The sequence below is a fragment of the Amblyomma mixtum genome, chromosome 1, assembly GCF_055824585.1.
Source record: "Amblyomma mixtum isolate Tamu chromosome 1, ASM5582458v1, whole genome shotgun sequence".
Lineage (NCBI taxonomy): Eukaryota > Metazoa > Arthropoda > Arachnida > Ixodida > Ixodidae > Amblyomma > Amblyomma mixtum.
In genome coordinates, this window is record NC_143012.1 from 234,693,274 (window position 1) to 234,717,405 (window position 24,132).

At 49.5% G+C, this 24,132-nt stretch overlaps 1 protein-coding gene and 1 non-coding gene across 3 annotated transcripts in view; one reads left to right on the top strand and one right to left on the bottom strand.

Moving 5' to 3' along the window:
• Nucleotides 1-22,865, bottom strand: part of LOC149371158 (paired box protein Pax-6-like) — a 59,362-nt gene extending 36,497 nt beyond the window's left edge. For both annotated transcript variants that reach the window (XM_089564713.1, XM_089564710.1), the window contains exon 1: nucleotides 22,588-22,865. The gene's annotated coding sequence lies outside the window, so the exon portion shown is untranslated. The remainder of the gene's footprint in view (nucleotides 1-22,587) is intronic.
• TRNAI-GAU (transfer RNA isoleucine (anticodon GAU)) lies at nucleotides 11,242-11,315 on the top strand. Its single transcript has one exon. It is a non-coding gene; the product is annotated as a tRNA-Ile (tRNA).
• Nucleotides 22,866-24,132: the final 1,267 nt, after the last annotated feature.

A 24,132-nucleotide genomic window follows, 5' to 3' on the forward strand; every position in this document is an offset into this window, starting at 1 on the left:
GAGGACCTTTTACACTTTCAGACATATATCTCTTTTCGCAAAGGAAAACTTGAAGGCTAATACGCAGCTTAAAAAAAATTCGCTTCCGTGCCGGACACGACCTCATGATTGCACATTTCGGAGCTAGGCTATGACACACACACTTGGGTATCGTCTGCCTCGTATGCATAGAACAATTGTCAAACATGTGCCTACTGTGATCGTATTGTATACTAACTTGCCATTATTTGATAGTTCCAATTACCCCCCGCCCCGTGACGCAAGAGGCGGATTTCTCCAGCGAGAAATTTTGCATTGGAAAACTGTGCTGAACACAAATATGTTGACGAAAAAAGTCGAAGACACACAGGGTTAAAATAGACCTGCCTCTCCCAACCGCCCTATCCGAGACTGACCCGTAAATCCACCTCTGCGTAGTGCCCTTGGTACTCGTTGCTTCCGCGACTGACTTTCCTCAGTCGCCTAATCTGTGCAGGGCTCGCTATAGATTACACTATTATGCAGCACGTACGAGCCGCGTCGAAAACGTAAACGCAAAGTCCAGCTAGATGCGTAAGTTCCCTGTAACTACTTCAACCGCACTTTCCTAGCCCCATAAGCAAACAGGCTTATGGCTCCCGTCCAAAAGCCGTACAAACAAGGTCCCGTCCTAACAGTGCGAGATGGAAATTTAAGAAAAGAAAAATCACGGCTACACCACGCGACAGCGGTGTACTGCAGAGAAGTAAACGCGGCATGAGGCCGAGGAGGAAGTTAAGTTGAGAGAGAAAAGAGAGTTTGCACAAGCGGAGGAGTAGCAGAGAAAGGCAGCAAAGTAAACAGCCTGCAAAATGAACTGCGGCTGCCGGCGGTCAGCAGCAGCAACTCGGCTTCGGAGAGCGGCACACTTCAAAACGGCCTCCGCCACAGCAGAGGCAAACACGAGCCTGCGAGACGACAAGGCAGGCTACGCGACCGAGACAAACAACAAAGGAGAGACGTTTAAGCCACAGCGGGTGGTTCTCATATAGCCCTCAAAAGAGGGCGGGGGCGTCGGGCACGCAACAACTGAGAGAGGAAGAGGGAACGGCTTTGAGCGTCGAAGGGAGGAGAGGGAGAGATCTGTATAGAAACACGGTCGCGCGCGCGCACGGCGCCGGCTAAACGCATGCAGGTCGACCGCCGCCACTGGCGCCAGGATCGCTGTGACGGATTAGGCCAGAGTTCGAGCGGACGCGCAGTGCGGTGTGTACAAGTGGAAGTTTAGTCCGAGCTGCTCTGAGGGAGCTCCGCCAGCTTAGCGAGCGGAGTCTGTAGCGCACAAACGGGTACGCGGGAGTGTGCGTGCGTGTATGACGGCCGCTCCCTCGCAGAGAGCGCATAGTATACGTCCAGTACAGCTCCTGCTCTGTCTTTGTTTCGCCCATTGCGTGGCCATGCGAGCCATGCCCGGAAGTATTGCTTGTTAGCCTCGCAAAGTAAATGAGTATTAGCGGAAGTGCCTAACACGCTTGTGTGTTTTCTCAACTCCCCAGACAAGCGCGGTCCAAAAAAACATGCAGCGTGAATCCGTGATTAAGGAATTAGCGCTTTCAGATCGTCTACCACTTTGCTGCGCGCAGTCACGAGTACAGTTACTTCTTTCTCCCATGTTCTCGTACTGGTTTATAGTACACCAGAAGGAAGCTTAAGTAGTGTTCTCTTATCGGCCACCTATATAGTGCATTCAAATATAAGGCCTTTCTGTTTCTTAGTCAACCAATCAGCTATAATTAGTAATTACAAGTTAACTTTTATGATGCTGCAGATAAGCAACAGTTATCGATTAGAACGTCGTATAGTGTGGGACGCTCGCACAGTTGGCTTGGATATTTTTGTTTAGGTGCTGAATAAAAGACTGCACGAAGCTCCAGGTTCACTCGGTATTACTAAATGTTCTTAGTTACCATTACTTCATACCCCTGCAGCTACCATCGAGCTACACACGTGAACCCCAATTGAGCAATTAAACTATAATTAAATACACTTACCTAACTGATCGCTTATGCAATATTTTAAAAAATTCGTCAGGAGACCGCCAACGATACGGGAGTTTTGTTCTCGTCAGGTGTCACAGTCCGTTGAAAAATTTTGTCCAGAGTTAAGCTGTTTATTGTCCATTTGTTTAATAACTGTGTTGCCTTGAACCTATTGCCGCAGGACAAGGGGGGGGGGGGGGGGGTGCAAAAACAGTTCAGTGTGCAGTGAAGTTAATACACAAAAAGTCATACGTGCACACATTGCTCAATTAAATTAAGCACTCAAAGCGTGCAAAAATGCGCTGGTTGATAGGGTTGCAAAGATTTCCATTGCATTGACGAACTGTTCGAACAAAAAAACGAACGACGAAAAGTATCACTGCTAAATGGACACTCGGCCTGGTCACGTCTCTTGTGAAATATATGTGGGATGGTTTCATATACTGATCTCGATCTATACCTGTTTGGCAAAGGCCAACGCTATGAAAGAACTCGAGGTGAAGACGTTGTCGACGATCCTCTAAATTGGGCCACACGAGTGCCGATATATGAACGGAGACAGCTTCCATCAAGCCCGCTGTCCTCAAGTGTATACACACGGGCCAATCGTGCATAAATATGGCGACTCGAGCTCGTATACAGTTGCCACAGCAGGTGTCCCGGAGCGCAAATACATCCTGCCCACTTGACACGTACGCGGCCCTTCGTCGCGTGCTTGGCGCGCGTGCGTCACGAGCTATACTTGCGGGGCGCGGCCCGACGTCTCGCCCGAGAGACGCATGCACACAGCGGATTATACGGGCGTCCGCTCCTTCTTGCGCAGTTGTTGCGAGGAGGGGCCGCTCTCCAGGGGGCGCCCTTGCATGCCGATACACATGTAGGAGACGTCAGACTACGCGCACATTGCGTGCACGCCCTGACAAGCTGACAGCTGATGGAAAAAAAAAAAGTCGCGTAGCCTCTGAGTAAACGCGTGTGCATGTGTACAGAGTTATTGGCTGCCTCTATAGCAGCGCGTCATGCGCACATGTCTTATAAAAATGGTTTATAGACAGTCTATATAGCCTTCTTATTCACTTTATTGACTTCCTATCGATATTGCTTTTTGTCTATTCATAGTCTATAGACTGTCTATAGACAGTCTATAGCCTTCTTATTCACTTCATTGACTTCCTATCGATATTGCTTTGTTTATTCATAGTCTATAGACTGTCTATAGACAAAAGTACAAAAGTCTACTAAAACTGTATGGCCATAAATCTATAGGTTGTATATAGACTGTCTATGACATTTGTATTGCCTGTAGACTGTTCTCTAGGATTTGTCTATAGACAGACTATGGACTTTATAGAAAGAAGTCTATGAACAGTCTATAGACTGTCTAAAACTTTTTTTTTTGTAAGGGATATACGCGTTGGTTCGAACTTCCGCTTTATTCGAACTAATGTTTTGGTCTCCGGTCAACATCCACCTGTATTGAAGAGGCTCCCGTTAATTCGAACTCCGCTTAAATCGAACAAATTCTCTCATTCCCATTCTATCAATGGGAGTGCGCTAGAGGACTCCCTTTTTACTCCCATATAGGCGTATTCGTGTTCAGAGTGTGCATCATGCTCACATGAGTTGAGGCAATGCACGAACATCGATTCTCGTCGTCACTTACAGAATACATGTGATTTCATATGCTCTAAATACCACCAAGGTGGAAGAATACAGCCCTAAGTCAGAATGGCGCAGAGCTATACGGTGGATTCGCGGGTAGCGGTTCGTCTTTCAAACATGGCGCCCCGAACACCGACCTTGAGCAAAGTGTGTATAGAAAAGAATACGAAGTACCGCCTTGAGCCACAGCGATTGAAGAGCACTTTGTGCAAGAAGCCTATGGTTCTTCTGCGTCATTCAGAACGCAATGACCGTGTACGCTGGGTCAGCAGCACATCGCCCAACTGGAATGCTTTTCCTGGTGATTTTGTTGACCAAACACATGTGCAGAAATTCAAACGCTCGACTGATATTTTGTGTCGCGGGCGTCTAACTAGACGCTATTATGTATCGTATTTAATAGTCTGCATTGTGTTGCATTGTATTCCGTCCCTGTAACTACCCTCGTTAACAGTATCAATAAAAAAAATTCGGCCCTACAGCTGCCTCTCTCTCTCGTAAATGAGGGATCGCATCGCTCAAGTACAAAGAATAACACTAAATGCGTTCAACCGTTTCTCGTTGTGGCTAGCACCATGACATCACGAACCGGAGTAAACCTTTCTATAATTATGTGCGCTTAATTAGTTAACATACTGATGGGGTTTTGTTGTTGTTTTTGTCGATGTTGCCCTGTTCTTACCACTCGTCACAAAAAGTTGTGCCTAAAATAACCCATGCATTCTTGCTTGCTTGCTGAACCTGGCAATAAAGGCCTGGAGTATTTATAAATAAATAAATAAATAAAATAAATGGAAGCAATCAATATCAACCTTCGCAGCTTTCTTCTCGTTCTCTTTCACGACCACGACGCGCGCCGTTGTTCGAAGAGAACGAGCCCTTCATTGCGGTTTGGTATTTCTCATGGGTCTGGGCTTTACAGAACGCCAGATACTGCACTCATTGAACAGTCTGCGTAACTTTGATTTCTTTTTTTTTTGGATTAGCAGTGAATATCGCCCTTATAATCTGCTGACACAGCCTGTTTAAAATATTTACACGGAATAAACACGTGCGCAGCAGTTTCGTTTTGTTCGCAAACATGCGGTATCGCTAGAAACGGAGACATGCCGAATTTTCAACGGACACTGATCGCTTAATTGCAAACACACTAAAATCCATTAAAACAGTTTTCTATCGGAGCCAATTCAGCCGCACAACCTGAAATATAAAACCGAAGAAGCAGCGTGTATACATAGCTTCTCCAACAAGCCACTGCGTGCGTGTATGTGTCGCAGATACATGCGACAAGAGTGCGGCCGGACTAAAGCATTACAAGCACGTAAGGCGGCACTGGTATAGTAAGCCATCCGCGTCGTGCAGCGCCCCGTTTAGCTCCCCCTGGCGGCGCACGCGATGACCGATGGGCAGTCCCCGTTGACATCTCCGCCGAACCGGAGCGCGTCCCTGCGGGCGGTATAATTGATCCCGCAGGAGTGCGCCCAGCAAGGCGTGCCGCGTCTCCTCGCCTGGCGGAGTCGGCTGCAGCACGTATGCCCGTGCAATACGAAACAGGACGCGTGCCTTGTATACATCGAGCAGTTTGTATAGTATCATATATATGCCGTCGGACGCACCTAGCTACAACCATGCGGAGACAGAAATAAATGAGAAAGAGAACTGTGGTGTACACATGTCAGAAAAAGTAGAATGAAGAAAGGAAGTAAAGGGTTTACCATTGCAACGTAAAGGGCAGTTAATTGTGTTCACTTGAGAACAAGCCCTCTCTTTGTATAGCGCGTATAGAAGGAGCTTCACAAGTATGCTCTATGCGCGATTAGTATTAAGAAAGCAAACAAAAACAAAACCGAAACGAATCTTATATGATCCATGGAGCGATAATCACCTCGCACTCTCTCGGAAGCGGTATACCGTATTTATTCGCATACTCGATGCATACTTTTGCGAAAAAAAAAAATCGCTGTTTCTTTCTTTCTGGGGGGCGGAGGGGGGGGGGGAAGAGAGGGATTGTATTTTTTTTTCTTGTTGCTGTACAGTTGTCTAACCTTTAGTTGGTGCTGCAAAAATGAGCTAATTGTTTTCCTTGACTTTTGCCCTTTGTTTATTTTATTGTCTGTACTCTACTTTTGTGTCGGCCCTGTCACTAGCCTTACGCTATTGGTCCTGAAAGTTTTTTCGCATTTTTTTAATATTAAGATGAAAATAAAGATGATGGCGATGATAATAAGTATTTTATCCTGTACGACTCACCTTTAATATAAAACAGAATGCTCTCATCATCGGGGCTTCCGTGCTAAAATGCATTGTCAACAATTTTTATCTAAGACCCGCAAGCAAGCTCGCATAGTGGCCCGCAATGCGATTCAAAGAGAGCACAACACGAATTCACTCTGGCACAACTCACACTATTCAGCGGGAAGTCCTACCACAAGTTGCTACAATGACGAAGATAGAAGGCGCCGACCAAAATAAAGGATGGGATGACGTTACGGCTCTCCCACGGGAGCCTTGTACACAAGGCTCTGTCAGACACTATAAGACTTCAAGTTGCTACCATCCTGAATAGGGAGATCGAACCGAGAAACGGTTCTAACAGACCTGGTTTCTACTGGTCGTCGGATCCCTAGCAGAATATTTTATTGGCTGTTCGTCCCGTAAGATATGAAATATAGTAGTTTTTAGATTCGGCAGATGGCACTTTATAGTATTTTGCAGCATTTTCGGCGTTCAAGAAGGAGCGCCAGCACTATCACCAGGAACAGACAGCGTGACAAAAGAGTGTGGTGCGTTTATTATGCGAATGAAAAGAAACTGTAGCTTCTGACACCCAAAGTTGGAAGTGCGTGCATTACGCGAGTAAGCACTGTTTGTAGTGAAGGTGTGTGCCATGAGCGGAAGGATGGAAGTGGAAATACTTCTTGTGCACATGCATTAAAAATAATGCAGGTGTATTTTACTCATATATGTACACGGAATTCGCTAGCACACCACAGCGCCCTACATATGGATCGAAGCCTATCTTAAAATCGAGTTCCAAGCTTCCTTTGAAATTAAAAGCACTGTAATAAAAGTGGACTCAATCTTATTATAACGTTCGCTTTGTGCCGTGCTGTCAGAGGCGTTAGATATGCGTCCCTAGAGCCTCCCAGTACAGGAGTTTTGAGTTCATAACAGCGTTGTTCATGGAAGCTGATCGCTTGCAGGTGTAGCCATGCTCTTCACGAAGGTATTAAGGCGGAGTCTATTCATTTGCGAAAGGTGAATCTCTTTTCCTTTTACAGTCAACTATAGCCACGGAATATGCCGAGCAATTTTTGTGGTATGTTATGGGCGACACTCTCGACGCGCATTGGTTGTAGTTATTCCAGGGATTACCGTTTTAATGATGCGAACGATAGCAGAAAAAAAATCTGAGAGAGAGAGTGAAAGAGACAATCACCTTTAAATGTTACTGGAGATGTTACGGGTTCAATATGCGGCCATGAAATATTCTACTCCCAGTGGCCACGTTGAAGGATGGAGAATGGCATGTATGTATACGACATACGCATATATGTATAGCTCGCACACACAATCAAAGGTGTTCATAGTGAAGTGATTTGTCCTGCTTCCCTATATACAAGAAATTTAGAAGTGACTCCGTCGCACACAGAGCAAATAGCCTGAGGTTCGAAGAGATTTTTCACACTGAGGCAGGAGTCGCAGCAACAGCGGAAGGAGGCCCTTTCGCGAGGTTACCATTTGTAACTGCATACCGTCTGTATACACACACACATAAGCACGGGTAGTGGTGTAAACGCTCTTGTCTCCCGGACCGCAAGGCATGCGCGCCCTCATGAAAATGTCTATAGACTGCCTATAGACTTCTTAGACTCTTCTGCATTCCTACAGATATTTCGTTTTGTCGATTCGTAGTCCACAGACTGTTTATAGTAAAAAGTCTATGAAAAGTATATGGCCATGAATCTATAGGTTTATAGACTTTCATAGGATTTGTATTCTATAGACTGTTTATGGTAAATCTATGAAAAGTATATGGCCATGACTCTATAGGTTTATAGACTTTCATAAGATTTGTATTCTATAGAGTGTTTATAGTAAGTCTATGAAAAGTATATGGCCATGAATCTATAGGTTTATAGACTTTCATAGGATTTGTATTCTATAGACTGTTTATTGTAAGTCTATTAAAAGTATGTGGCCATGAATTTATAGGTTTATAGACTTTCATAGAATTTGTATTCTATAGACTGTTTATAGTCAGTCTATGAAAAGTATATGGCCATGAATCTATAGGTTTATAGACTTTCATATGATTTGCATTGCCTCTAGACAAGTCTATGAGACAGTCTACAGACTTTATAGACAAAAGTGTGTGCACACTCTATAGACTGTCTAAAGAATTCTTTTTAAGGGCAAAGCGAAGAACACGTCGCATGAGGGGCTCTCCCTGCCCCCCACCCCTCCTATCGCCCCAGCGCGCTCACGACAGAAGCTGTGGCGCGGCGGCGCCGTGTGACAACTGCGGACGAGGGGGACCACCCCGGCTGTCAGAGCAGGGGGACGTCACACGGCGAGGAGACTGCTTCGGCACCGCGGCGCGGACACACGGGAGACGGGAGGGCACAAAGGAAGGCCGCCGCCACGTCGACTTAAAAGTGTATACGGCGGTCCGCGAGAGCGCGCACAACGGGACAACGAGCGGAACCCACGGTGCGTTATCGCCCATCTGTCAGCGATGATCGGCGACGCATTCCGACGCCGCAGAGCGGAGCTGCCACCGGTGCCGAACTAAACACATGCGATATAGAGCGAGAAAGAAAGAAAGAAAGAAAGAAAGAAAGAAAGAAAGAAAGAAAGAAAGAAAGAAAGAAAGAAAGAAAGAAAGAAAGAAAGAAAGAAAGAAAGAAAGAAAGAAAGGAAGGAAGAAAGAAGCTCACACCAGAAGCGGGGCTGCGCTTTGGTGCGTACTGTATGCAAAGAATGTACGAACTTGTGTGTATGTGTGTGTGTGTGTGGGGGGGGGGGGGGGTAACAGAGAGCTTGGGGCTTGATGAAGGTAGTTACAGGCTACTCATCCAAACGCCACAGTATAGAGTGACGTTCCGACGTCGTTCTAATAAAAGGCGTTGTAATAAACGCTTCGTTTTTTTTTTTGTTTTTTGATGCACCTCACACTGGAGTAGCAAGACGGGTAACAGCCGAGAAATAATTAACGCTGGGTGGTGCAGATATCCGATACGCATCTCTGTCAACTGCTCCGCATTGCACGTAACTGTTGCAGTGAAGATGCCTTTATTTTCTTACTTCCTATATCTGGCTTCGGTCGAAAGAACATGAAGCTGGGTGCGTGAGAGTGTGGCATGGTGAATCAAAGGATCATCATCGTATGTAACCACCATATGCAAAACTTTTCAGCTTTCGTAAGCCAATTGGATTAAGAATAGTAGCATTGTTTTTAGTCGTTTGAACGATAAGAAATTGTTATTTATTGTGCAAATTTAATTAAGTATGCGACCATTCATTAAGCAACAAACACACGGGGACGAAAACTAGAAACAACTGTTCAACACGAGTAGCACTCGCGTACTGTTGTTTCTCTTGTTCACCCCACTGTGTTTGTTACGGTATGAATGTTCCCATTTACTACCCACTAGCCCAAACCCTCGCGCTGCCAGGTTAATTAAATAGTTACTTCAACTAATAATCTTTTACACCATTCGCAACATGCGAAATGTTTCAGTTATAATGTTGTAGGAAGGTCATAACGTCGTCTAAACCGCTGACGCTGCAGTAATAAAAAAAAAAAAATAGATGTTTCTCTCTTGCTCGATCCACTCGGGGATAATCGCTGACTGAATGCTCATAAATTGCCCCCTTTCATATTACTAGCAGCTCTCATTTATCCAAACACGCGTCAAAAGAAGAGCAGTCAATAGAAGCGTGCAAGTTCAGGTGGTCACCGCCGTGACATCATATACTTAAAATGGCGAAGCAACACGCCGCCGTCGATGGGGAACAAATATTTATAAAAGAAGCGTCGCATAATTTTTTGAACACGCAGAAACTCTTTCACAACGCGATGCGTTCTACACACGCACACCAAACGGCGACAGGCAGCAACACACGCGGTGGGGAGAGGGACCTGCGTCCGCGTCGATGTCCAACGTTCCCCCTCCGCACGGCGGCGACCGACCGGGGATAAGCGAGCGATAAGCGAGAGCCGACAGACTCTCGCGCACACACACGCCCACGGTGCCCGTCCGCAGCAAGACGCAATTAGCGCATGTCATCTCCGGTGACAGGTGCTCTCTCCCACCGCATCTCATCGCCCCCCTCTCCATCGGTGGGGACCTCCTCCCCTTGTCGCACGATTCGGCTGCCACTGTTGCTCCGCAGCACAGAGGCTTGTCCTGGCAGTTCCGTGCAACGTCCATCCCTGGTTTTTCTAAACCACGCCACTCGATTGATGGAGAACACATAGCTCTCGAGACTAGCCCAGACCTGGTTGGGCTGGATAATAACCACTCAGCGGAGGACACCCGGCCCAGGCGACTAGCCCAGGCTTGGTTGTCCTGGACAACAACCACTTAATTGGTGCAGGATACCTGACCCCGGAGACTAGCCCAGGCCTGGTGTGCAAAACGACCGCCTCTCGACTGGCGGAAAACACCTGGCCCTGGTGACCAGCCAAGGATTTTTTGTCCTCGGTAACAACCACTCAGACAGAGCAGGACACATAGCCCTAAATACTGGATCAAGTTCTGGCGGTCCCCGAATGACCGCCACTCGACTGATGGAGGACACATGGTCTATAGACAGTCTATAGGCTTGTTATTGCCTCTATTGACTTCCTATAGATATTGTTTTTTGTCTATTCGTAGTCCATAGACAAAAGCCTACTAAAAGTGTATGGCCATAAATCTATAGATTGTCTATAGACACTCTATGGCATTTGTATTGCCTATAGACTGTTCTCTACGATTTGTCTGTAGACAGTCTACAGACACTCTATAGACTGGTCAAATGTTTAGGGGAATCCCCCAAGGTGGAGTAGATTTGTAATAAGGGAGTAATTACTCATTGGCATCCACCCGAGCGCAGCCATACGACTACAAAGGAAAGCTGTACAGCTTTCTCAGAAACTTCGTAGTTAAAGAAAAATTCGTCCTGGTCCGGGGTTCGAGCCCAGGACCACCGCTACACCGGAGCAGTCGCTCTACCAATTGAGCTAACCAGGACGGCAAGCTTATGGTAGGACGAAAGCGAATTGATCAATAACTCGAAGTGGGAACTGTGTTGGTCAAATGTTTAGGGAAATCCCCCAAGGTGGAGTAGATTTGTAATAAGGGAGTAATTACTCATTGGCATCCACCCGTGCGCAGCCATACGGCTACAAAGGAAAGCTGTACAGCTTTCTCAGAAACTTCGTAGTTAAAGAAAAAAAAACAAATCTACTCCACCTTGGGGGATTCCCCTAAACATTTGACCAACACAGTTCCCACTTCGAGTTATTGATCAATTCGCTCTCGTCCTACCATAAGCTTGCCGTCCTGGTTAGCTCAACAATAAAGAAAAAAAGTCCTGGTTAGCTCAATTGGTAGAGCGACTGCTCCGATGTAGCGGTGGTCCTGGGTTCGAACCCCAGACCAGGACGAATTTTTCTTTAACTACGAAGTTTCTGAGAAAGCTGTACAGCTTTTCTTTGTAGCCGTATGGTTGCGCTCGGGTGGATGCCAATGAGTAATTACTCCCTTATTACAAATCTACTCCACCTTGGGGGATTCCCCTAAACATTTGACCAACACAGTTCCCACTTCGAGTTATTGATCAATTCGCTCTCGTCCTACCATAAGCTTGCCGTCCTGGTTAGCTCAATTGGTAGAGCGACTGCTCCGGTGTAGCGGTGGTCCTGGGTTCGAACCCCGGACCAGGACGAATTTTTCTTTAACTACGAAGTTTCTGAGAAAGTTGTACAGCTTTCCTTTGTAGCCGTATGGCTGCGCTCGGGTGGATGCCAATGAGTAATTACTCCCTTATTACACTCTATAGACTGTCTAAAACTTTTTGTAAGTGGAGCGCTATGGTGTTCTTATGCTCACCAATAAATATTTATGGGTAGGGCAGAACCAAGCCCCAGCATTTTATCGTTATCGTTCATTTGACGACATGGTCGAACGGAGCTTGCTTCAGCCGTTCGTGGCCCCGAGCGCATTCGAGCGCAACTGAAACCGAAACGCATTCACCGGTAGTGTCATACGCTCATGGGCATGCACGCACGGAACTCTTCCCAAGTTCGGCTACCCCACGCATCAGTGGACTTGCAAGTGAGTGTCATTCAATGCCTGTGTTGTCCAATCCATTCATCCCTTGTTTCTGCGCAGTTCCATTCAGAAATTGTGTTCGAAATCTACGCTTCGCCTGTAGCTTTAAACGAGAAACAGAAGACACAATGCCCTATGTTGAGCTCCACTTAGATCTGCACAGCCACGCGCAAGCAGGATCATTCAACATCAAGACACTGCATTGTATACACTATAGCGCAGCCGTTATACCTCGCTGATCAGACCATTGCTAAGCTTTCACCAACAGCACGTGCCTTCGCGGAGGCAGCTATCCGGTCTGTGGCTCCCGGCGGGCTCTCCTTTTACGCAGCGCGGCATGGGCAATGCTGCACCCAACTACGGCGGGGCGTCTGACAAAGCGCGCGCGCTCACTGCCCCCATCGTCACCCCTCTCCTCGCCGACCGGAGCAGCGCTTCGATGCGGCTGTCGATAAGGGAGCGATTTAGAGGCGACTGACCAACTGTCGCCTCCGCACTACTCGAGACCCGGTCTCGGAGCGAGCGACAAAATAAATAAATATATAAAAGAAGAGAACGTTCGGGTCCGTATATACACGCGACAACTTGTCGCGAGGGGAGTGCCCTGAGAAAGTAAAAGATAACGGAGAACAACTTCCGAAGAAAAAGGCGCGAGTGGCCTCCGGAATTCCACCGAACGCGGGTAGGACCGCCAGCGCTCCTCGCCGTCAGCTTACTATATGTGTGCGACCGTGCCGCAGCAGGCAAAATTCTCATGCGCGGATTATTGTCATTTTTTTTTCCCTCTCGTTGTCGAGCGAGGTTGGAGGGGGACTTTGCTTTTCTCTTATTTTCGACGGGATGAAAGCAAATAATGTAGTGCTGATGTCGTGATGAATATAGTTAGTGATTATGCAAGCCGGCCAGTTTATACGCACCCTATAGATAGAGATGATGCACACATAAAGGATCCGGTTGGGTGCGGCAGAGCTTTCGCCATTAGCACCTCCTTCCCCGAGGGGCAACAGGGCAGGAGGAGAAGGGAATGCTCCCCCCCCCCCCCCCCCCCCCTTATTACACAGACCGTTCTGCCTCAACGGGGTGAGCTTTGTATCTTCACCTGACGGACCGGCTGGCATTGACGACTCTGGCATAATGTCTGTTCAATGCCATAGGGTTGCAGTTAAATAAAGTTTACTTTCTCACTCCTCGTTCAATGAAGCGGATAGTTTTGCGCCAGACATCCAAATAGGATGTCATGCACTGTTTCTGGAACCATGTATGAGAGTTTAGAAAGACGTAGCATATATGAGCCGGGATGATTTAGACAGCTGTTGGCTAACATTCGGAAATTGTGGAGCGAGCGCTTGCAACACGCCCCCGTGTATATACAGAGTGCAACCTCCAAATAATTAACCTACGAGTAAACGAAGATCCTTTTAAATCCAAATTTGCTTTTTCTTTAAATGCATCCCACGTTTCGACTCAACCATGCAACTCGGTTCTTTCCCCATGGGGTCTGAAATGGGGAAGCAAGGCGGGCAGCTTTAAAGAGTTGTAGGAGAGGAAAGAGAAGAACAGAAGATGACAGGAAAAAGAAGAAAAAAAGAGGTGAACTGCAGTCAGTTTTGCCTACTAACACTAAAACATACAAACCCTTCCCATCATAACACGAAGGCAGAGACAATCACGAGGAAGCATGCGAAAACTTGGGAGTATTATAGAAAGGGAGACATCCTCTCACCACCCTTCACCTCGGATCCCCTCCAAACACCCGGGAGCGCACACAATCGCCCCTCGCCGCAACCAGCTCGCCCCCTGGCAACCTTTCGTCCCGCGTCCCCCCCCCCCCCCCCCCCCCCCCCCGCACGCACATCGCTCGCTGCATTGAAGCTGCGACGCACACGTGATCCGGGTGAGTGCGTTGATGTTCGCGCCGCGTGTTGGACGCAGCCCTGTACACGCAGATATATATTTATATAGTTTCTCAAGGTTTCGGGAACGGATCCCGCAGCCATCATCACCCCTCGGGTCCCTTTTTTCCCACTACTTTTCTTCGAACGCACGCATGCATACACGCTATAGCTCCAAGTCCGACTGTCGCGGTTCCCAAGCCTCCCCTTTACGTCGCCATCAATCTTCGCTTTTCAGCGGTGCCTGCGTTCGCGTGCTTGCACGTGTATAGCGCATATCGCCCATGGCGCACGCGTCACAAATCTATATATTCCGCGTGGAGTGGTTTGGTGGCGGTATCAATTGCGGCCGCGGAGCGATTGTGGAAAAGGGGCGCTGTATGTACGGTAATGCGGGAGGTGAAGGTTCGATGTTTGGAGGTTTCATAGCATGCTCCCCTATCCCCCCTTGACGTTATGTGCCCCACCAATACCGGGCTCGTAGACTTACGGTGCTGCAGTGGGCTTCGCATTCGGCGCTAACGATATTGCGGACATATGCACGTGAAAATGTAGGCGTCAAGGAACGGTATATAAGCTGTCTGTGTCGTGCATCTGTGCTATAACCTTTCGTTTTAACATTGACTTCTTTTTATCCAGGAAAAAAAAAATCAACTAAGCCGTATACAGTTAGGCGCGTTCATTAGTCCTAATCTGTGTCCATACATCTGAATGGAAGGCAGTAGAGGAACTTGTGTAGTGAGCTGTGCAAGACATGGGATATTGGTGTCCCAACTGTTACAGACAAATAGTCTACACTTTTACTATGCCAATCTTGAAACGTGAAGGCAAAATGAGTTTGTGAATTTAATTTGTGTAAGTGCGTGTTCTGCACCCGAGCGGCACTCATTTGCACTTGTTGGTGTCGTTTGGGCGCCGAGTCAAGTTTTCGTCGGATACCCACCAATATACAGGACGCCCAACCACTACCGTCACCTGGTATCCTCCAAGTCCCTCGGTGGGGGCACGCACACGCGCGCGCGCAAACATGCACACTATTGCATTACACTTTTCAGCCTTATGGTTCAGTTCATTCCATAATCTCGCTTCAAATTGCTTCGAATAATGTAACTTCTGTGGCATATGTGAGCCCCCGAAGTTCTCCACTTATGGCTTCGCTAAACACTGGCCTTTATGGCAAGCTCCCCAACGTATTTAGCCCTCGAAAGGATGGAGTTGCCGGTAATCGCAGTGAACATCGAACTTGAGGAGTTTTGTCATGTAGAGAACCGCAAAGCATATTCCAATACAAACATCTTGTTCGGCCATGGGTATATGCTGACATACATCTGCTTTTATATGCAGGCATATTTATACTACCGTCAAGTGTTCAGCGTATAGGAGAGTAAAAAAAAAACCTTGCATTGCAATGTTCTTGCTGTTGCACGGTGTGCAGTCCTGTGAAGTGTACTTCTTTACGTCGAGCCGACACATGCTACTTAACTGGCGTTATCGTCTTTGCCCCAATGCAAATTCTTGAAATTCTGATTGATTGGTGAACGTCAGATGCGAAATAACTATGCTGCCGAGCCACACATTTATATAAGAGCCTGTCTCCTTGACTTTCTTGGCACACATTTACAAGTAATGAGGACTTCCGATAACGCACCATAACATTACATCCATGAGCAACCACGGATATTAATTATCTTCCTTTTTAATGCTGTCAGAATAAGAATGAAAAACAAAATATGAATCACTCTGTCTCTTCATAAGCAAATCGACTGTTTGTTTTCTCACTTTGTCAAGGGTCAAGCATACTTGAGGATTGCATAAGAATACGGATGACCAATACCTTGCGTACAGGATGCGTGTAATGTTAGACTAACTAGAGAACTGCACAGCAGCTCTGCCCTAAAACGCGGAATGAATGTTACAATATAGCCCGTACGGGGTGAGGAACCACATGAGTGGGTTCACGCTGTAGACAGAGCAACATTAATTCCTGTTGCATGCTGTGTGTACACTAACAGATATTGTGTTACGTCCTTTATTGCTGGTGGCAGGGTACAGACTGCGGGGAAGCCGCCAACACGTGACACATGGTAGCTCAGGGTTGCTTGACCCTAAAGATTGTCCCGCTATAACACTCCTCCCCCCTACGTCACGAAGTCCTTCAGATACGCAGGGCGGCTGCGTTGGCGCTGTGGTCGCTGGACTTGAAGGGAAGCACTCGCTTCACGGTCCTCACCACAGGAAGCAGATTCGGTACTGGGCGCTGCAGCCTCCTCCAGTCTTTCTCCTTGGTCCCGTCTTCCAGGGTCCTCTAGGCTTGAAGGAATGCCAAGCCCGGAACACCCTGCCGGGGAAGCAACCAGCGGTTCCTCCTCTTCACACATCCCAGAAGCGAAACTGTCCAATGCGTAGCTGGCAGAACGACTTCTGAGTTGGTCAACATGACGTCTCCATCGACGACCGTCCTTGGTGACGACCAAGTACGACACTGGTCCTGTGACAGCATCCACAATGCCCGGCAACCACTTGGGCCCATAGAGATAGTTGCGCACAAACACTCGATCCCCCACATCAAACAGTCGCACTGCCTGGCTACGGCGCTGCATCACCTGCTCTTGTTTCTGCTGCACACTGGACTGCAGGTCAGGATGCAGACGCTCTAACACAGTTGAAAGTTTCCTGCCCATTAGCAATTCGGCCGGGCTCTTGCCTGTTGTAGCATGAGGCAGGATATGCTGGGTCATTAAAAACCTAGCCAGACGTGTGTCGATATCGCCTCCAACCATTCGCTTGAGTACTCCCTTGGTTTCGCGCACCATGCGTTCTGCTTGACCATTCGAAGAAGGGTGATATGGGGCAACGGTCACATGTCGGATTTGATTCCGGCACATGAAGTCTCTGAACTCCTCCGAACAAAAGGCAGTGCCATTATCAGAAACAACAGTTTCTGGAATGCCATGGGTAGCAAAAAGGAAACGAAGCTTCGCACAAACTGTAGCTGTCGACATGGAATTCATCCGGCACACTTCCAACCACTTTGAGTGAGAGTCCACCACAATGAGGAAAACTTTGCCTTGGAAGGGCCCAGCAAAATCGATGTGTAGTCTTGTCCAAGGACGCTTGGTGAATTCCCAAGGGTGAATCTTTGCAGCTGCTGGCGCAGACCTGGATTCCTGACAACGTGCACAGTCTCTCACCTTCTGCTCAACATCTCTGTCGATTCCTGGCCACCACACGGCTCCTCTGGCAAGCCCCTTCATCTTGACAATTCCTGGATGAGCTGTGTGAAGAATGTCCATGACATACGGTCGAGCTGGCTCTGGAATGACCACACGACTGCCCCACAGCAAACAACCTTGGTACACCGACAGTTCATGCTTGCGGCTCACAAACGCTGCAAACTCTTCTGGCAGCTTACCCTCTGGCCACCCATGCTGCACCCAATTGCAGACTCTAGCCAACAGCTTATCCCTTGACGTGAACCTTGCCACCTTCCTAGAGTTCCATGCTACTTCCGGCGCCATTTCCAGCATCCCTACTTCCCAAAGACGCTGCTCCTCTTCCTCTGCCCTACTGGCTCTCAGTGGTAAACGACTGAATGCATCAGCATTGGAAAGCTTCTCCGCTGGTCGATACTCAATTTCATAGTCATAAGCCGATAACATGAGGGTCCAACGCAGCATCCGTGGTGATAGCACCTGGGGAATGGGCTTGGCATGGTGCAACAGTCCTAAGAGGGGTTTGTGGTCTGTCACAATTTTGAAATGTCTCCCATATAGAAACTGATGATACTTCTTTATGCCAAAGCCGATGGCGAGCGCTTCTCGGTCTGTCTGGGCATAATTCCGTTCTGCCGCACTCATAGTTCTCGACGCATATGCAACCGGTCTCTCGCTGCCATCTTCGCACACATGACTCAACACAGCACCCAGTCCGTACGGGGATGCGTCACAGGCCAGCACTAGGGGTTTGTTGACATCATAGTGCACCAGAACATGTGATGACTGTAGCAGATCTTTCGCCTGGCGAAATGCTTCCGCCTCAGCTTCCATCCAACGCCACTCGCGACCCTTGTCCAACAGCCGGTACAGTGGCTTCAAGGCATGAGCTGCTCCTTTAAGAAACTTGTTGTAAAAGTTCAGAGCTCCTAAAAAGGCTTGAAGTTCCCTTTTGCATGTCGGCTCTGGGGCCTTGTGAATAGCACGCACCTTGTCTTCTGTCGGCTGCACACCTGCAGAGTTCACACGGAATCCCAAGTAACACACTTCCTCAACACCAAATTGACATTTGTCAAACTTTAGTCGCAGACCGTCTTCATGAATTCTTTTGAGCACTTCTTGTAAACGAGCATTGTGCTGCACCTCATCCTTTCCACCGATCAAGATGTCATCCAAGAACACAAGAACACCATCAATTCCATGCAACAGTTCTTCCATGTACCTCTGAAAGATAGCCACTGCCACTGCCACGCCAAATTGAAGACGGGTTACGCGGAACAGTCCCCGATGTGTTGTAACCGTCAACAAGTCAGCTGTTTCTTCATCAACAGTCTTCTGTTGATACGCCTGTCCGAGGTCTAGCCTTGAAAACTTCGAGCAACCTGCCAGCCTGGCAAACAGCTGCTCCGGTGTCGGCAGGGGATACGTCTCCCACTGCACTACACGATTGACTGTGCTCTTGTAGTCCCCACAGATCCTTATCGATCCATCTTTTTTGACAACTGGAACGACAGGTGTTGCCCACTTCGAGTGCCGCACAGGCTGGAAAATGCCTTGGCTCACCAACTTGTCCAGTGCTTCGTCCACCTTCGGTCTCAATGCAAACGGTACTTGTCGTGGCTTCAGAAATCGCGGCGGAGCTGCCGGGTTCACCTCTATGCGTACAGGAGGCCCTTTACTTGTCCCAAGTCCAGGCTCAAAGACTGAAGAATACTTCTTGAGCAAGGCGGTTGTTCCCCTACTGCCAGTTCGACTCGGCTCGTACACACTGTGAACACCACTCAGACTTATTCCCAAAGACTTGAACCAGTCCCGACCGAGAAGTCCGATACTAGCACCCTTAACCACCACCAATCGCAGGCGATGTTCCTGCCCCTTGAATTCCACCTTCACGGTCAGTTCACCCAACACTCGTAGTTCCTTGTTATTGTAAGCTCGGAGATGAAGAGTACTTGGGCGCAACGCCCTTTTCGATATTCGCAGCTTCTGCATAGTCCGGTCGTTGATGACTGAACACACTGCACCAGAGTCCACCTCCATCTCTAGGGGACTTCCGTTGACGCGCACTTCCACTCTCACGGCTGGCTCTTCACCAGACAGCACGAACACGTCGTAAACGTCCGACGCAGCATTCTTGTGACGGCCTCCACTGGCCCGTTTTTTGTTCTGAGAGTTGGGTTCAGCCGAAGCGCGAGCTGCCGCCTTCCTCCTGCATGCTCTCACTATGTGCCCTCGTTGCTTGCAGAAGTGGCACTGCATATTCATGAATGGGCAACTGCTTGGCGAATGCGCACCCTTGCAGCGGAAACATACGCTTGTGCTTCCAGGCGAACCAGCCTGCTTATGGGTACCCTCCTTGGCTGTCACTGGCGCAGAGACCTTCGCAACACACGGGTCGAAACGCTGCCCGCTCACGCTGCCAACTTCACACGATGCGGCACTGCCGCGAATTTGCTCGGTCTGTCGCTGCGCAGATTCCATTGCAATGGCTTTCTCCCGAGCTGTAGCAAACGTAAGCTCCGGCTCCGCCAGCAACCGACGCTGAAGGGTCTCGCTTCGCACCCCGCACACTAGCCGGTCGCGCAACATGTCATCGAGCGACGCACCGAAATCGCAGTGTTCCGAGAGACGTTGCAATTCTGCGATGTAGTCGGCAATTGACTCACCGGGCTGCTGTTGACGTGTGCCAAACTTGAAACGCTGTACTGTCACCGACGGTCGCGGCGAGAAGTGGTTTGAGAGACGCCTGACGATCTCATCGTAGGCCACGGCCGACGGCGCATCCGGAGAACAAAGGGAGCGAACGATGGCATACGTTGCTGGGCCGCAAACGCTGCAGAGCGTTGCTCGCTTCTTCTCGTTACCGTCGATGTCGTTTGCTTGAAAGAAAAATTCGAGGCGCTCCAAATACAAGGGCCAAGACGTCGCCTCTGTTGGAACGAATTCCCCAATCGTGCCCAGCGCAGTTGCCATTTTTACCTCGTCGCCAATTATATGTTACGTCCTTTATTGCTGGTGGCAGGGTACAGACTGCGGGGAAGCCGCCAACACGTGACACATGGTAGCTCAGGGTTGCTTGACCCTAAAGATTGTCCCGCTATAACATATTGGTTTGGTTTGGTTTGGTTTATGGGGTTTAACGTCCCAAAGCGACTCAGGCTATGAGAGACGCCGTAGTGAAGGGCTCCGGAAATTTCGACCACCTGGGGTTCTTTAACGTGCACTGGCATCGCACAGTACACGGGCCTCTAGAATTTCTCCTCCAAAGAAATTCAAGCCGCCGCGGCCGGGATCGAACCCGCGTCTTTTGGGTCAGCAGCCGAGCACCATAACCGCTGAGCCACCGCGGCGGCAACTAACAGATATGTATAGTCACATGATACGCATGTGACAGTCGCACACCAAACATATTTAATAACAAAGGAAAACACAATAATGAAAGAGATAAGAATATAATCGGGAGGAAGTGCATGGAGGCAGGGGAAAGAAAGAAAGGATGCGGATGTTGAGGGTCGCAGAAACATCACCATCGCGCAAATTCCTGTCTCGCGTGCAAGACTTATGGGCCACGACTTAAGGCTCTGCGCATACGACACAGAACAATACACATATCCACATCACAAAATTAGGGTCAAGACCTGGTGCTTGTGTAAAAAAAGAGAAAATTCGTAAGGAGGAGCACATACACTATGGAGTGCGCTACATAGAAAGCGGCAAATGCGAGTTGCCGCAAAAGCGTGGTTTATAGGAAAAAACACATTGTGTCGTGCAGCGCATTGTTCAGTAAGGGTCTGTATGTAGCCATATATGAAGGTAACAATCTCATATTTGGAGTATACAATGAAAACAATTAACCAAAAGTGGGATTGCAGAAGCTGAGCGGACAAACATGCAAATGAACATTTCCGCGCGTGCGAGGGTACGTCTGCAATGAATTACGCATACGTGATTCATCATCGCTGGATGAAGACCTTAAAGGGCTCGCAAGGCGCAACTGGATATACTCATTAACGTCGTCTGCCGCTCATCGCTTGCCCTCCTGTAACTCTTCTATTTCGCTTGCTTCCGTTTTTTTTGCATTTGTAGCCGCGACGCCCTTAAACAAGACATGAGCGCACGACAGTCGCAAAAGTATATGCAGAAAGAACACGACGCACAAGATCATTTAGCCCGGGCGAGGGTGGTTAAGGGGAAAGATTGTGGAGGAGAGGAGACCAGGGTGCGGGGAAGCGGTGGTCATGAGTTTATCTTGCAACCGCGAGCTATTTATTAATCACGATTTTGTACGTGTGCTCACGTCCTAAACAAGCTCCGCAGACACGCGATACATGTACAAAGTTTAAAATATGCGGACACGGGCTGACGCGAAGTTAAACGGATGAGCCTTCGAACGCGTCATCGCTCTCTCGCACCTTCGCGCGCTTGCCTGCATGTGTCAGAGGCTGAACACCAGACTGATGAAGCCGTCCGCAAACGGGGGAGAATATATAAAGTCGGTCGCGGGCGGCGCGCGTATACCTCGGAAGCGTTCGGCCTGCATGACAGCTCAGACCCGGCTATGATGGAGTGCGCGCGAAGAGGAAACAATTTGGCCCGGCGTGTAATCAGCAAATGGAAGCGTAGCCCCGTCTCCACTTAGTGCGCGGCCGCGGAAAGAGCTGAGTTTTAATGCGCTCATACTCGACGACACCCTTTTACGCGAATGAATGAGGATGAAGCCCTGGCTGCATACAAAGGGGAGAGGGGATGGCAAACTGCAGGCATGCCTCCATTAGACCCACGAGCACTGCCCGTGCCCGACACCTCGCATTCATTCATTGGTTTGGTTTATGGGGTTTAACGTCCCAAAGCGGCTAAGGCTATGAGAGACGCCGTAGTGGAGGGCTCCGGAAATTTCGACCACCTGGGGTTCTTTAACGTGCACTGACATCGCACAGTACACGGGCCTCTAGAATTTCTCCTCCAAAGAAATTCAACCGCCGCGGCCGGGATCGAACCCGCGTCTTTCGTGTCAGCAGCCGAGGACCATAACCATTCATTCATTGAATGCTCCGCTTTGTATCTGCGTGCACTCTTATGGACTCCGGACGCTGCAAATTTTGATGCAGTCCGAAGTACAGATTAACTCGCAAATCATTTGCAAAAAAGTATGTTGATATATGCAGCCATATATAACTGTAGTCGGACTTAAATCTGTTTGGACGGTCTAAGGATGACGGTCCACTAGCACAATCGGCTGGCGGCGTGTGACGTGAATGACCGGAAAGCTTACGCATCACATTAGTAACGCGAATTCACGGCAATTACCGCGTGTCCACGTGCAAAGCGCATTGTCGAAAAAGCACAACCGTGCGAACCGCAGTTCTGTACAAAAACAGCTGATCGCAACTTTGGGGGCGGTATCGACACCGCGCCACCCCACACAAAAGAGGCAAGGGTCATGCCATCGGCCGGCCGGGGGTCACGCCACCGCAGAAAAGAAGGGCCGTCGTCTGCTCACCTGGCGTACAGTAGTGGGGGCGTAGCAGACGACAGCGGGCGAGAGCCGCCACCACGCAGCGGGGCCTGGTCGTCTCAGCCGAGCCGTGGCCGCCCCGCCGCCGCCGCGCCCATGGTCGTCGCTTCGGACCCCCCTTCCGGTCGGCGGCCGCGAATTTTCCGGGGCCGTGGGAAGAGCGTCGCACGCTTGGCCAGAGACAGCGGCCCGCGCCCAACGGCTTTCACGCCCGAACTCGCCGACCCGAACTCGCCGGTCGCCCCGCTCTGTCGCGCTCGGCCGCCGACGCTGTCGGCTCAGATAATCGCCGCCTCGGACCAATGGAGCGCTGCGTGCGGGCGTGACGTCAGCCCTCGCCCTCTCCACGACATGCGGCGGACACGCCCTGCAAACGAAGCATCTCATTACAGCGGCGCTCCAATGGGAGCCGCGCGCGGTCGCCGCCAGCACCGCCTTTCGAACACCGCCTCTTTGCAGGGGTGGGGGGCCGCCGCGCCTACGTTTGAAAAGGGGGGGCTGAATTGTCAACGAAAAAAGGGGGTGGAGGGGCTGCCTCTCCCCCGAGTGGGGACTTCTCTCTCCCGCTGGGACATCGGCGCTTGACTGTGTCGCCGGGGGGGTTCCGTCGCAGGACAGGAGTCTCCGGGGCTGCGGGGGCAAAAGCGCGCCCGCTTCCCTAGCTGGCCACTTGCCTCCTGCAGCGTGGATAAACGCCGTGTTTTCCGGAGGGCTTCGGGACCGCGCCGGTGCGTCTCTGTGCGTGCGTGTGTGTGTGTGTTCGTGCGCAAGCGGGGCTAGCCCGCGGGCATTTGCTGCCGCCGCAACCTGCGTCCCGTGCTTGGAGTTGGCGCCCGGTGGCGAAGTGACCAGCGCTGTTACTGCACTGAAGCCGGCGGCAGCTAGCCAGTGAAAGGACTCGCTTCCACCGAGTTCGCATCCTCGCTACGTTACAAGGGACCCTGCAGCAGCAGCAGCTTCGAGCAGCGCGCAGTTTTTGACATTTTGTGCGCGTGCGAGGCTGCAATGGCGACCCCTCGACTGCGCTCGCGTGCGCCGTACTGGAGGAAGCTGTAGTGGCATGCAGCTGGGTGCGATGGCCTTCACTAGGGCGGTCGTCTAGACGATGCAGTTAATACTATGCACGCTTTGTTTTCTGTGCATCTCGCACACAACGAATACCGCAATTAATCCATGATACACCGAGTGTTGAGTTTTATCATGCGACGCGAACCATCGAGTTTCACGTAGTATGTGCCGCATACAGCTTTAAATCAGATGAAAAAGATAGCAGGCGTGGAATGGTGTGTCCAGAAGTAAGATTCGGCTTATTGTGAGACATTGTTTAATCATAGGTGCTGTGGTATAAGCAGCTGTTTGTGCGGGGAGCGGGGGAACGTATTTGCGGGTAACTTAAACTATACCGGACACTAGACGCAGAGAGGTTTAGGGAATTCGACATTAACGACGTCTTGCAGTGTGCGTGCAAGCTGAGCCAGTGAGGGCACCCCTGTGGCACAAATCTACACCCGAGAACATCAAGGATGCGTA